At 37.7% G+C, this 9,895-nt stretch overlaps 1 long non-coding RNA gene across 3 annotated transcripts; it reads right to left on the bottom strand.

Moving 5' to 3' along the window:
* Nucleotides 1-5,089: 5,089 nt before the first annotated feature.
* On the bottom strand, nucleotides 5,090-9,166 carry LOC111821870 (uncharacterized). Of its 3 annotated transcripts, none has more exons than XR_002825208.1 (4): nucleotides 8,762-9,164; nucleotides 7,769-7,831; nucleotides 6,926-7,231; nucleotides 5,090-6,461 (listed from the first exon to the last, which is right to left on the bottom strand). It is a non-coding gene; the product is annotated as an uncharacterized LOC111821870 (long non-coding RNA). The 3 variants fall into 3 exon arrangements; XR_002825209.1 differs by having other exon boundaries at nucleotides 5,090-6,450; XR_002825207.1 differs by lacking the exon at nucleotides 5,090-6,461 and having other exon boundaries at nucleotides 6,496-7,231; nucleotides 8,762-9,166.
* Between the last annotated feature and the right edge of the window lie 729 nt (nucleotides 9,167-9,895).

Below are 9,895 nucleotides of genomic sequence, written 5' to 3'. Positions count from 1 at the left end.
TATATGTATATTTATATGCTTTACTGGTTTTGCTTCTCTAGAGAACACAGCCTAAGACAGTATATTTGTCAAAACTATTAACTAAACTATAGACTATATTTAGATTCGCCAGATTTTTCCATGGATGTCCTTTTTCTATTCCAAATTCCAGTCCAGGGTACCGCATGATATTTAGTTATCATGTCTCCTTAGTCTCCTCCAGTCTGTGACAAAACCTCCATCTTTCCTTGTCTTCCATGACTTTGACAGTTTTAAAGAGTACTGGTCAGATATTTTGTAGAATATTCCTCAATTTGGGTTTGTCTAATGTTTTCTCTTAATTAGACTGGTATTATGGATTTGGAGAAGAATTCCACAAAGGTAAAATGCCATTCTCGTTGCATGATATCAGAGAGTACATGATATCAACCTGACTTATCACTGATGACATCAACCTTAACCACTTGGTTAAGGTGGTGTCTGCCAGGTTTCTTTACCTTAAAGTTACTATTTTTCTCTTTCCGTACTCGGTTGTTTAGAAGTAAGTACTAAATGCAGCCCATACTCAAGGAGAGGGGAATGAGGCTCCACCTCTTGAAGTGGGAGTATCTACATATATTATTTACAATTTTTTGTAAAGAAGATTTTTCCCTTACCCCAATTTATTTAATTATTTAATTATTTATTTAAGATTTGTCCCTTATCCCCAATTTATTTTTATCAGGATGGACTCCGTGATATTTATTTTATTCTTTGGATTACAATCCAATACTATTGTTACTTATTTTGTGGCTCAGATTGGTTCACCTCTGGACATTGGGGCTCTTTCAAGTTAGTGCCTCAGTTTGTTTGCCTTATACACCCTCATTTTTAACTGTTCTTTAAATGCATAATAAATGACAACACACAAAAAAATGGTGTTATATCCAAATTAAATACATCAGTGTCCTCTAGAACCGTAATGTGTGTTGGCAATTACCTTTTAGTATAGAGTTCTAGAAATAAATGCTTCCTGATATCACTGTGTATTTTTGAACTTCTGTTTTTAAAAATGGGTTTTGTTGAAAACTTTCATGCATTGTTCCACTGCAAAAGCCATACCTGAAGACAACTGATAGAATATTGAATACTTTCTATGCTTTTTCACTCCCTGCCTCTCACCCTCCAGGAAAGTGGGAAACTTGTGAAAAGAGTCCTTTCATGATTTTATTTCCCTATGTAAAAAAGAATAGTACAGTAAATAGGTCTGCTTGGTTGAGAAGTGTGGCTTACAGTGAGGAAGGACCTGATGATCTTAGTGTCTTGTTGCTTTAGAAATTCTGAAACAGCACTGCCAAGTGCTGTCATAATGCCATCCTGGTGGGGGTGAAATGGTATCTCATTGTGGTTTTGATTTGCATTTCTCTAATGACTAATGAAGGAACCCTGGTGGTGCAGTGGTTAAGCGCTGGGCTGCTATCCCAAAGGTCAGGATAGCTGCTCTACAGGAGAAAGATGTGTCAGTCTGCTTCCATGAAGATTTACAGCCTTGGAAACCCTATGGAGCAGTTCTACTCTGTCCTATAGGGTTGTTATGAGTCAGAATTGAATCTATGGCCGTGGTTTTCGTTTTTTGTTTGTTTTGTTTTGTTTTTTGGTTTAGCAAAGGCTTTTCTGCGCCATCAGGCGTTCATGAGCATGACTATACTGGCAGTCAGACAATTTTCCGGGGGATAAATGCAAATGTGATGAAGATTTTTGTATCATCTAAATGTAGTTTAGAAAGAAGCCAGAAAGCTGAGCTGGAAGAGCAAAAAGAAGAGCTTATTTAGAAAGCTACAGAGTGATGAATTTAAAAAATATATATTTTATTGTATTTTTGATGAAAGTTTACACAGCAAATTAAGTTCCCATTTGACAACTTCTATACAGATTGTTCAGTGATGTTAGTTACATTTTTCACAATGTGTCAACATTCTCTTTAATTGTGTTCTGGTTGTTCTGTTCCCAGTGCTCTAGTTGTCCTGCTCCCTTATCTTCTAATCATAGCTTTAGAGTAATTGTTGACCTTTTGCTTTCATATAGATGGCTTTTTTTTTTTTGCATTTGTAGATAATAAACTTTTATTCTCTAATTGAGGAGAAAATACACTTACTTGATTGTTACAAGTGTATTTGTTGTCAATGTCAGTTCTTTATAATATATAATTTTATTTATTTTGCTGTTGTTTACACAGTAAAACATACACCAATTCAACAGTTTCTACATGTACCATCTAGAGACATTGTTTACATTCTTCAAGTGGTGTAACCATTCTCATCCTCCTTTTCTGAGTTGTTCCTCCTCTATTAACTTAAACTCACTACCCTCTAAGTTTCCTATTTAAGTTTCTGTTGTCAATTTGATCCCATACAGACAGTTCTTAAAAGAACATAATTCTCAAGGCAGATTTTTTTTATTAGTTAAGCTAAACTATTGTTTGGTTTTAAGAAGACTTCAAGGGATATTTTTGGCTTAAGATTTAAAGATTATCTCAGGGCAACAGTTTCAGGGGTAGGGTAATGACTTTTTAGTTTTAATATATTTCTATAAATCTAACAATCTGAAGTGGCTGCTTTGTACTACCTCCTGTCTGTCATTTTGCCATACTATGGTGGTTTGTGTGTTGCTATGATGCTGGAAGCTATGCCACCTATGTATTTCAATACCAGCAGGGATACACATGGTGGACAGGTTTTGATGGAGCTTCCAGTCTAAGACAGACTGAAAAAAAGGCCTGGTAATCTACTTCCAAAAATTAGCCAGTGAAAACCTTATGATCACAATGGAATATTGTCTGATACAGTGCTGGAAGATGTGCTCCCTAGGTTGGAAGACAATCAAAATACACAGAGGCTGCAACAATGGACTCAAACATACCCACGACCGTGAAGATGGCACAGGACCAGGCAAAGTTGTTCTGTTGCCCATGAGGTCACCATGAGTTGGAGCAGACTTGATGGCAGCTAACAGCAACATCAACTTTGTACTAGGGATTAGGACAGACACTTTCATCTTTAATTCTTGCAACTTTCAGAAGTTAAATATTTACCCAAAGTCATTAGATTAGGATTTTTGCTGCAGGTGAATTGATTGAAAATCCAAAACTACAGTGCCATAGAAGTTTATTTCCCTCTTGTATAAAAGTCTGTGAGCTGATATGGTGCTTCAAGGTGTGCATGGCCTTGACTTTATAGCACAAGATGTCAACATCCATGTTCTAAGCAGGAGAAAGGAGGAAGGAAGAAGAGGTCAAAAGGGGTACAAGGGCTGCTCTTTAGGAAAGTTCCCAGAAGCTTCCCCCATGACACTTCTGCTTATATTCTATTAGCCAGAGTTTAGGCATGTGGCCCTGCATAGCTGCAGATTAGGCTGGGAAGTGTGGTAGCTCTTTTCTTAAGTGACCTCAGGTTCAGCTAAGTTTCTTTGACTATCGAGGGGAAGACAGATATTAGGAACAAATAGAAGTCTCTATAATAGTCATAACAGTGAACACAGAATTTGAACTCATATAAGTCTTGCCCTCATGATCTTTTTAAACCATAGCTTTTTTATGAAAAAAGGTAGAGGAAATACATTGAATGGGTCTACTTTTAGAATTATTAAGCTAACCAAAAGAAATAAGTATACACATGACAAAGGATGGAAAGAATATGAGGAATCATAAAGTGGGCTTTGAAGAGTCCTTTGGATGGGCCAGAGAGGCCTTTGGTAAGTTTTCAGGTCCTTTCGGAAAGCAAAAACAATCTTGTGAGGACCACCTATCCATAACCCTAGAATAGAGCTGTGCTGCCCGATACTGTAGCTACTAGCTACATGTTGCTTCTGAGCACTTGAAACGTGGCTAGTTAGAATTGAGATGTGCTGTAAGTCCCTGGGTGGAGTAAACAGTTAACATACTTAACTGAAAGTTTGGCAGTTCAAGTCCACACAGTGACACCTCCAAAGAAAATTCTGGCGATCTACTTCTGAAAATACAGCTATTGAAAATCATATGAGCACAGTTCTACTCTGACACACAGGGGGTTGCCCAAGTCAGAATCGATTTGACAGCAACTGTGTTTTTGTATTTTTTTTTCCCATAAGTTTAAAACACACACTGGATTTCAAAGCCTTGTTCTTGTTAGATGCTGTTGAATCGATTTCCACCACTAGTAACCCCATGTAATGAAGTAGAACTGCCCCATAGGGTTTTCTTGGCTGTAATCTTATGGAAGCAGGTTGTCAGGTCTTTTTCCCGCAGAGTCACTAGGTAGGTTCGAACTGCCAACTTTTTGGTTAGCAGCTGAGTGCTTAACCGCTGCACAAAGACTTAGCACAAACAAAGAATGTAACGTATTTCAATAACGTTTTATATTACATGTTGAATTTCTAATATTTTTTATATACTGGGTTAAATAAAATGTATTATTAAATTAATTTTACCTGTTTCTTTTTATTTCTTTTAATATGGCCACTAGATTTAAATTTACCTATGTGGCTTACATATGTGCTTACATTATATCTCTTTTGGACTCCAGTTTGTCCAGAAGATGAAAGATTGTCCTACAACTGTCCTACCTTTGAGATGGTTTTTCAAAACGTTCGTAGGATTTGTGAGAAAATTATCTCTGAGGTTTTCCTAAAAGAGGGTTGTGGTCAGTTTGGCTTGAATAAATGACCCTTGGTTCCTCCTCGGGTCTCTCTCCAAGCTTCTAAGAAATGTGAATAATATTGACCATCTCCTGGGTAACTCGTATGGAGTTGCTCCAACACTTCGATTATTCTGAGCCTCTCTTGATCACACTTCTGAGGCTTACGGCCATTATTTTTACCAGACAGATAAGGTGATAATTGCCGTTACCTTTTGGAAGAACCTCTGTTTGGTTTATTCACATCTACAAAGGGAAATATTTTTGGGTTGGACTCAGTAATAACAGCTGGTCAGCATAACTTACTTGAAGAACTTCATGATTTTTCAAAGATTACCGAGACTGAGTCCTCAAGCACATTTGCATGTTATGTAATAACTTAGTAAATCTTTTACTAGGCCATAAGCATTGAATTTATTAAAGCAATTAGGTGCTCACTTGTTATTCCTTTATCTATCTTGGCTTCAGGTGCATTTTAGCAGTGATTGATCTGCATTTTCCAGTGGAAAGTTCAGTGTTTTCTATGTAGAAAAAGGAAGAAAGATTTGAGGAATTCTGCACTTTAGGGTACATTAATATTGTCAACAGTAGTAAGTATAGCTCTTCCTTGTTTTTCTATTCTGAATTTTACATATATATTTGTGTGTGTATATATATATACACACACAAATATATATAAATATATTATATATACGTATAAATACATATAGTATCAGAATATTACATGTACGCAGGTAGATAAGGAGCCCTACTGGTGCAGTGGTTAAGCGTTGGTCTGCTAACTGAAAGGTCAGTGGTTCAAACCCACCAGCTGCTCCATGGGAGAAAGATGTGGCAGTCTGCTTCCATAAAGATTACTACCATATAGGGCAGTTTTACTCTGGTCTATAGGGTCACTATGAGTTGGAATCAACTTGCTGGCAACAGGTAGATAGATAAAGACCTTATTTTGATGTCCTTAGCATTTTTGTCAAACCTCATTTCAGGTTTTGAATATTCCTTATGTCTACCCTACAACTGTAATTGTCTTCTATGAACTTCACATTATTCAACATTGGCACTGTTCATTGGAACCATTTGCAAATTACATTGATATCAAATTAAAATAATGCATAATCTTAAAATAAACCTTTGAGAAAGGATTAAAAAGGCTTTATTGTTCTATAAATATTTGCCTTAAGGGCTGAAAAAAAAAGTGTATTAATGGTAAAGTTGAGTAGAAGAAAATGGCGGTAGGAGGAAAGGTAGCTGTTGCTCACTCAGGGTGGTTTAGTTTTTTAAAAATGTGAAGTGGTTGGTTTTTAGGTAACTTAAGATATTTAATTTTGGTAGACCACTATTGTTCCCACTCTCCCAAATTTCTTCTTCCTTCTGGGAATAGCATCCACTTATCTTTGGAAACTGGTCTACCTTGCGCTCAAACCCGATGGTTCTGGTGGAAGAGCCAACTCTAGTACTCAAACGAATGGCCATTGGGGCCATCACATGGCCCGAGTGGGTCTAATGAGAAATTTTCACCAGGAATTTTAAAATTGGAATTAAGGGAAGATATTTAGTTACTCTTTGAAGGTAAAGGTATGTCTTAGTTATCTAGTGCAGTTATAACAAAAATATCCCAAGTGGGTAGCTTTAACAAGCAGAAATTTATTTTCTCACATTTAGGAGGCTAGAAGTCCGAATTCAGGGCGCTGGCTCTAGGAGAATTCTCTCTCTTTGTTCTCGGGAACGGTCCTTGTCTCTCTTCAGCTTCTGTTCCTCGGTTCCTTGGCTGTCTTCATGTGGCCTGGCATCTATCTCCCTTCATTTCTGCTTGCTTAATCTGCTGTTTTAGAGCTCAAAAGAGATTGATTTAAGACACACTAGACACTAATATTGCCTCATTAATATAACAAAGAAAACCTACTCCAAAATGGAATTATAACCACAGGTATAGGGGTTAGGATTTACAACACATATTTTGGGGGATTATAACTCAAACCATAACAAGGTGAAAGGGTTGTGCCCCACCAAGCGATTGCCATGTGGAGGCATACTGTTTGTGAGCATAGCACTGACATAGAGAAGCAGATCCATGGAGTGGACAAAGAGTTCTGAGGGTGCTTGTGTACCCAGTTGCACTGATATCCGAGGCAAGATGCATCCCCACCCTTAATGACAGTTTAGTTATGTGAACTCATAAGTTCCGCTTTGCCTAAGCAACTTTGAATTGTGCTTCTGTAACTTAACCGAATGAGTCCTGACTAATATGTTATCCTTTGTGGTAGCCAACCTGCAAGACGGCCCCCACTGATCCTCACCTCTGGCATTTACTCCGTTGTGTCGTATCCTCATAGATTGAATAAAAATGTATAATGGAGGTGATGATGTGTGATTACCAAAGGTAGGTCATAAAAAACATTGAGGCTTCCATATTGTTCTCTTGGATTGCTTACACAGGAGAGAGCCAGCTGTCATGCTGTGAGGACACTCAAGTAAGCTAAAGAAGAGCCTCCTTGGAAGCAAATCCTCCAGCCCCGGTCAAGTCTTCCGATGACCGCAATCTCATAACAAACCTGATTCAGAACCATCTTTTAAGCCACTTCCAAAATCCTGACCCTCAGAAACTGTGAAAGATAGTAGATGTTATGTTAGTTTAAATAAGATTCTGTATTGACAGTTAAACATGTTAAATCTTAGTCTTTGTTTTACTCATAGAAAAATAAATATTCTTATTGTAGAGATTTAAACATATTTTTCTCATTGGTTAATGTAATGGAGGTAAAACTTTCTCTCAAACTAATGAACAGGTGAGGACTTCTGCTGTTAACTTCTAAAATTTTAATTGGTTTCTCTACTAGAATATTGGATTTTTAGCTTGACACTTTGTATAACTCTCAGTCAGTAGAGTTTTACTGTTCAGTATTTGATGTGGACAGGAACCAACATTCATCTAATTACAATGATCCAGGTGTATTTTATGCTATATTTCATTTCATTCACACATCAAACCTACAAAGGAGCTACCATTATCCCCATTTTTAAAGTAAGGAAAGAAAGACCAAAAGGAAGTAATTAACTTATACATTTTGACACAGCAAGAAAGATGAAGAACTGGGATTTGAACATATATCTCTAAAGATGGTTTTCAAACTTTTTGTTACCTGTTGCCATCGAGTTGAGTCCAACTCATAGAATCTTCTCTTAAAGCAAGAGCTTCTGTGAACCTGAAAAATATAAAACAGATAAACTCCTGGATGTTCTGGTTGAACAGCTGGTTTTGCTGTTTCACTTCTCTTCCCCTTCGCCACCCACACCCCACTGTCCTGTAACATCTCCAGTTTGAAAACCACTGCATTGTGCCGTGATGCCTTCTTATTCTTGTTCTTCTAAAAATCAACAATACTCATTTAGTATACCGAAAAATTCTCTGCTAACAAGAATATTTAAAAAACAAGAGCTACCCATTTATGTAGGATATTTGTGAAGCTTCAGATATTATTATAAAAGGTGGATACGATCATGATAATGGCAATGATGGTGATAGAGTTTACTGTATATAAACACTGCATTTGTTTAGTTTCAAAGTTAGATAATAACGTACAGGCAGTCCCCAGGTTAAGAATGTCTGACTTATTGACAGCTTGTACTTGCCCTTTAATGTTAAGTAAACTTGCCCTCACTTTGAAACAATTGAACGAACCCTGCTGGAAACAAATTCTTCATCACCATCACCTTCACTTGCTGCACAAGCAGCTTTTAAATCATCAAAAAGACTTCGAGCCTTTTCTTGCACTAAACCCCTAAAACACCAAACCTGCGGTCACTGAGTCAATTCCAACTCCTAGTGACCCTATAGGACAGGGTAGAACAACCCCATAGGATTTCCAAGGCTGTAAATCTTTATGGAAGCAGACTGCCACATCTTTCTCCCACAGAACGGCTGGTGGGATTGAACCGCCAACCTTTTGGTTAGCAGCCGAGTGCTTTAACCAGTGCACCACCATGTCTCTTTTCTTGCGCTAACCGACCAAACCAAACCCATTGCCGTTGAGTTGATTCCGACTTATAGTGACCCTATGAGACAGAGTAGAGCTGCCCAGTAGAATTTCCAAAGTAAGGCTAAATAAGAACCGTATGCCCCTGTTCCGACTTACCTACAAATTCTTAAAGACTCACTCAGGAATCCATCTCGGTCATAACCCAGGCACTGCCTGCATACACAGGCCTTATAAGGCACCTAGCCGGTTTCATTGCTGGCTTCTGTAAAGCATCAGAGAAGTTCTTTGTTTTTTATAGGTGTGTTCCCATGTTTTTTTTTTGCCATGTAACTGTGCTAATTAGACAGGGATAGACGTGACCTAAAGACTAATGGCGTATGATCAAGCTTGGCACAAGAGCTCTGCCCAACAGGAGCGGCCTTTCTTTCTCTGACAGGGTTTGAGAGTGAAACATCCAAGGATGGTCAGCATTGGGTAAATGCAGAAGTGGGAAAAGGAAGGCAGGAAACAGAAGGCATGAGTAAGCAAAGCCATGAGGCAGAGAAAGTGAGTAGAGTGCAGGCAGTAGCAATAGTAAGAAAAATAAGCAGGTAGAGAGAAACACACAGAAGAGCTGAGACATGTGCACGGCAGAGAGGCAGGAGTTCCTGTGAGGTCACCAGAGTGTAGGTTATATATATTACCAGGCTAGAGCTATTACTTAGCTGTATCTGAGGGGCTATAATGAAATTCTAGTTTTTCATGAGCCTGCCAAAGAGAACTTTTTCTATCTTTTCTACTTCCTCATATCATTTAGTCATATCACTTTTATCATTTTTAATAAGCCTGCAGTAATTAAGTGATCATTTCTCTGTTGCTTGCACCCTGAAATTGACACAATATTGAAAGAAGTCTGCACAGCACTTAGAACTTAATAAGAGCCAACATACTGTGGTTATGATTATTCTAAAAGAGACTCTGCAAGTGAATTCCTTAAAAAAAAAAATGCAGACTAACTCTCAAATCCAAAAGTTACAGTTGGTTTGGGTTTGCAGTTTGGTAGCTTTCTTCCCCTCTTTAAGGGATTTTTTTAATTCTAGGAGAGAACCCAAATTGGATAAGTTTAGGTGTAGAAGTAAAACACATGTTCTAACAATTTGAGAGAGATGGATGGATCTCTGGGGATATGGGGTTTCACAAAATATTTTAAATTAGTTTTCATATATAATGGTTTGACAAAAACAAAATGATTTTTCTAGAAGAATTTCTCTTTTAACATTCAAATGCTCCTAAGGGAAATGTAAGGTACAT

Source organism: Trichechus manatus, unplaced genomic scaffold, assembly GCF_000243295.1.
Source record: "Trichechus manatus latirostris isolate Lorelei unplaced genomic scaffold, TriManLat1.0 scaffold00112, whole genome shotgun sequence".
NCBI lineage: Eukaryota > Metazoa > Chordata > Mammalia > Sirenia > Trichechidae > Trichechus > Trichechus manatus.
Note: the sequence above shows the minus strand (reverse complement) of the source record. Positions and strands in the feature narration are given on the sequence as shown.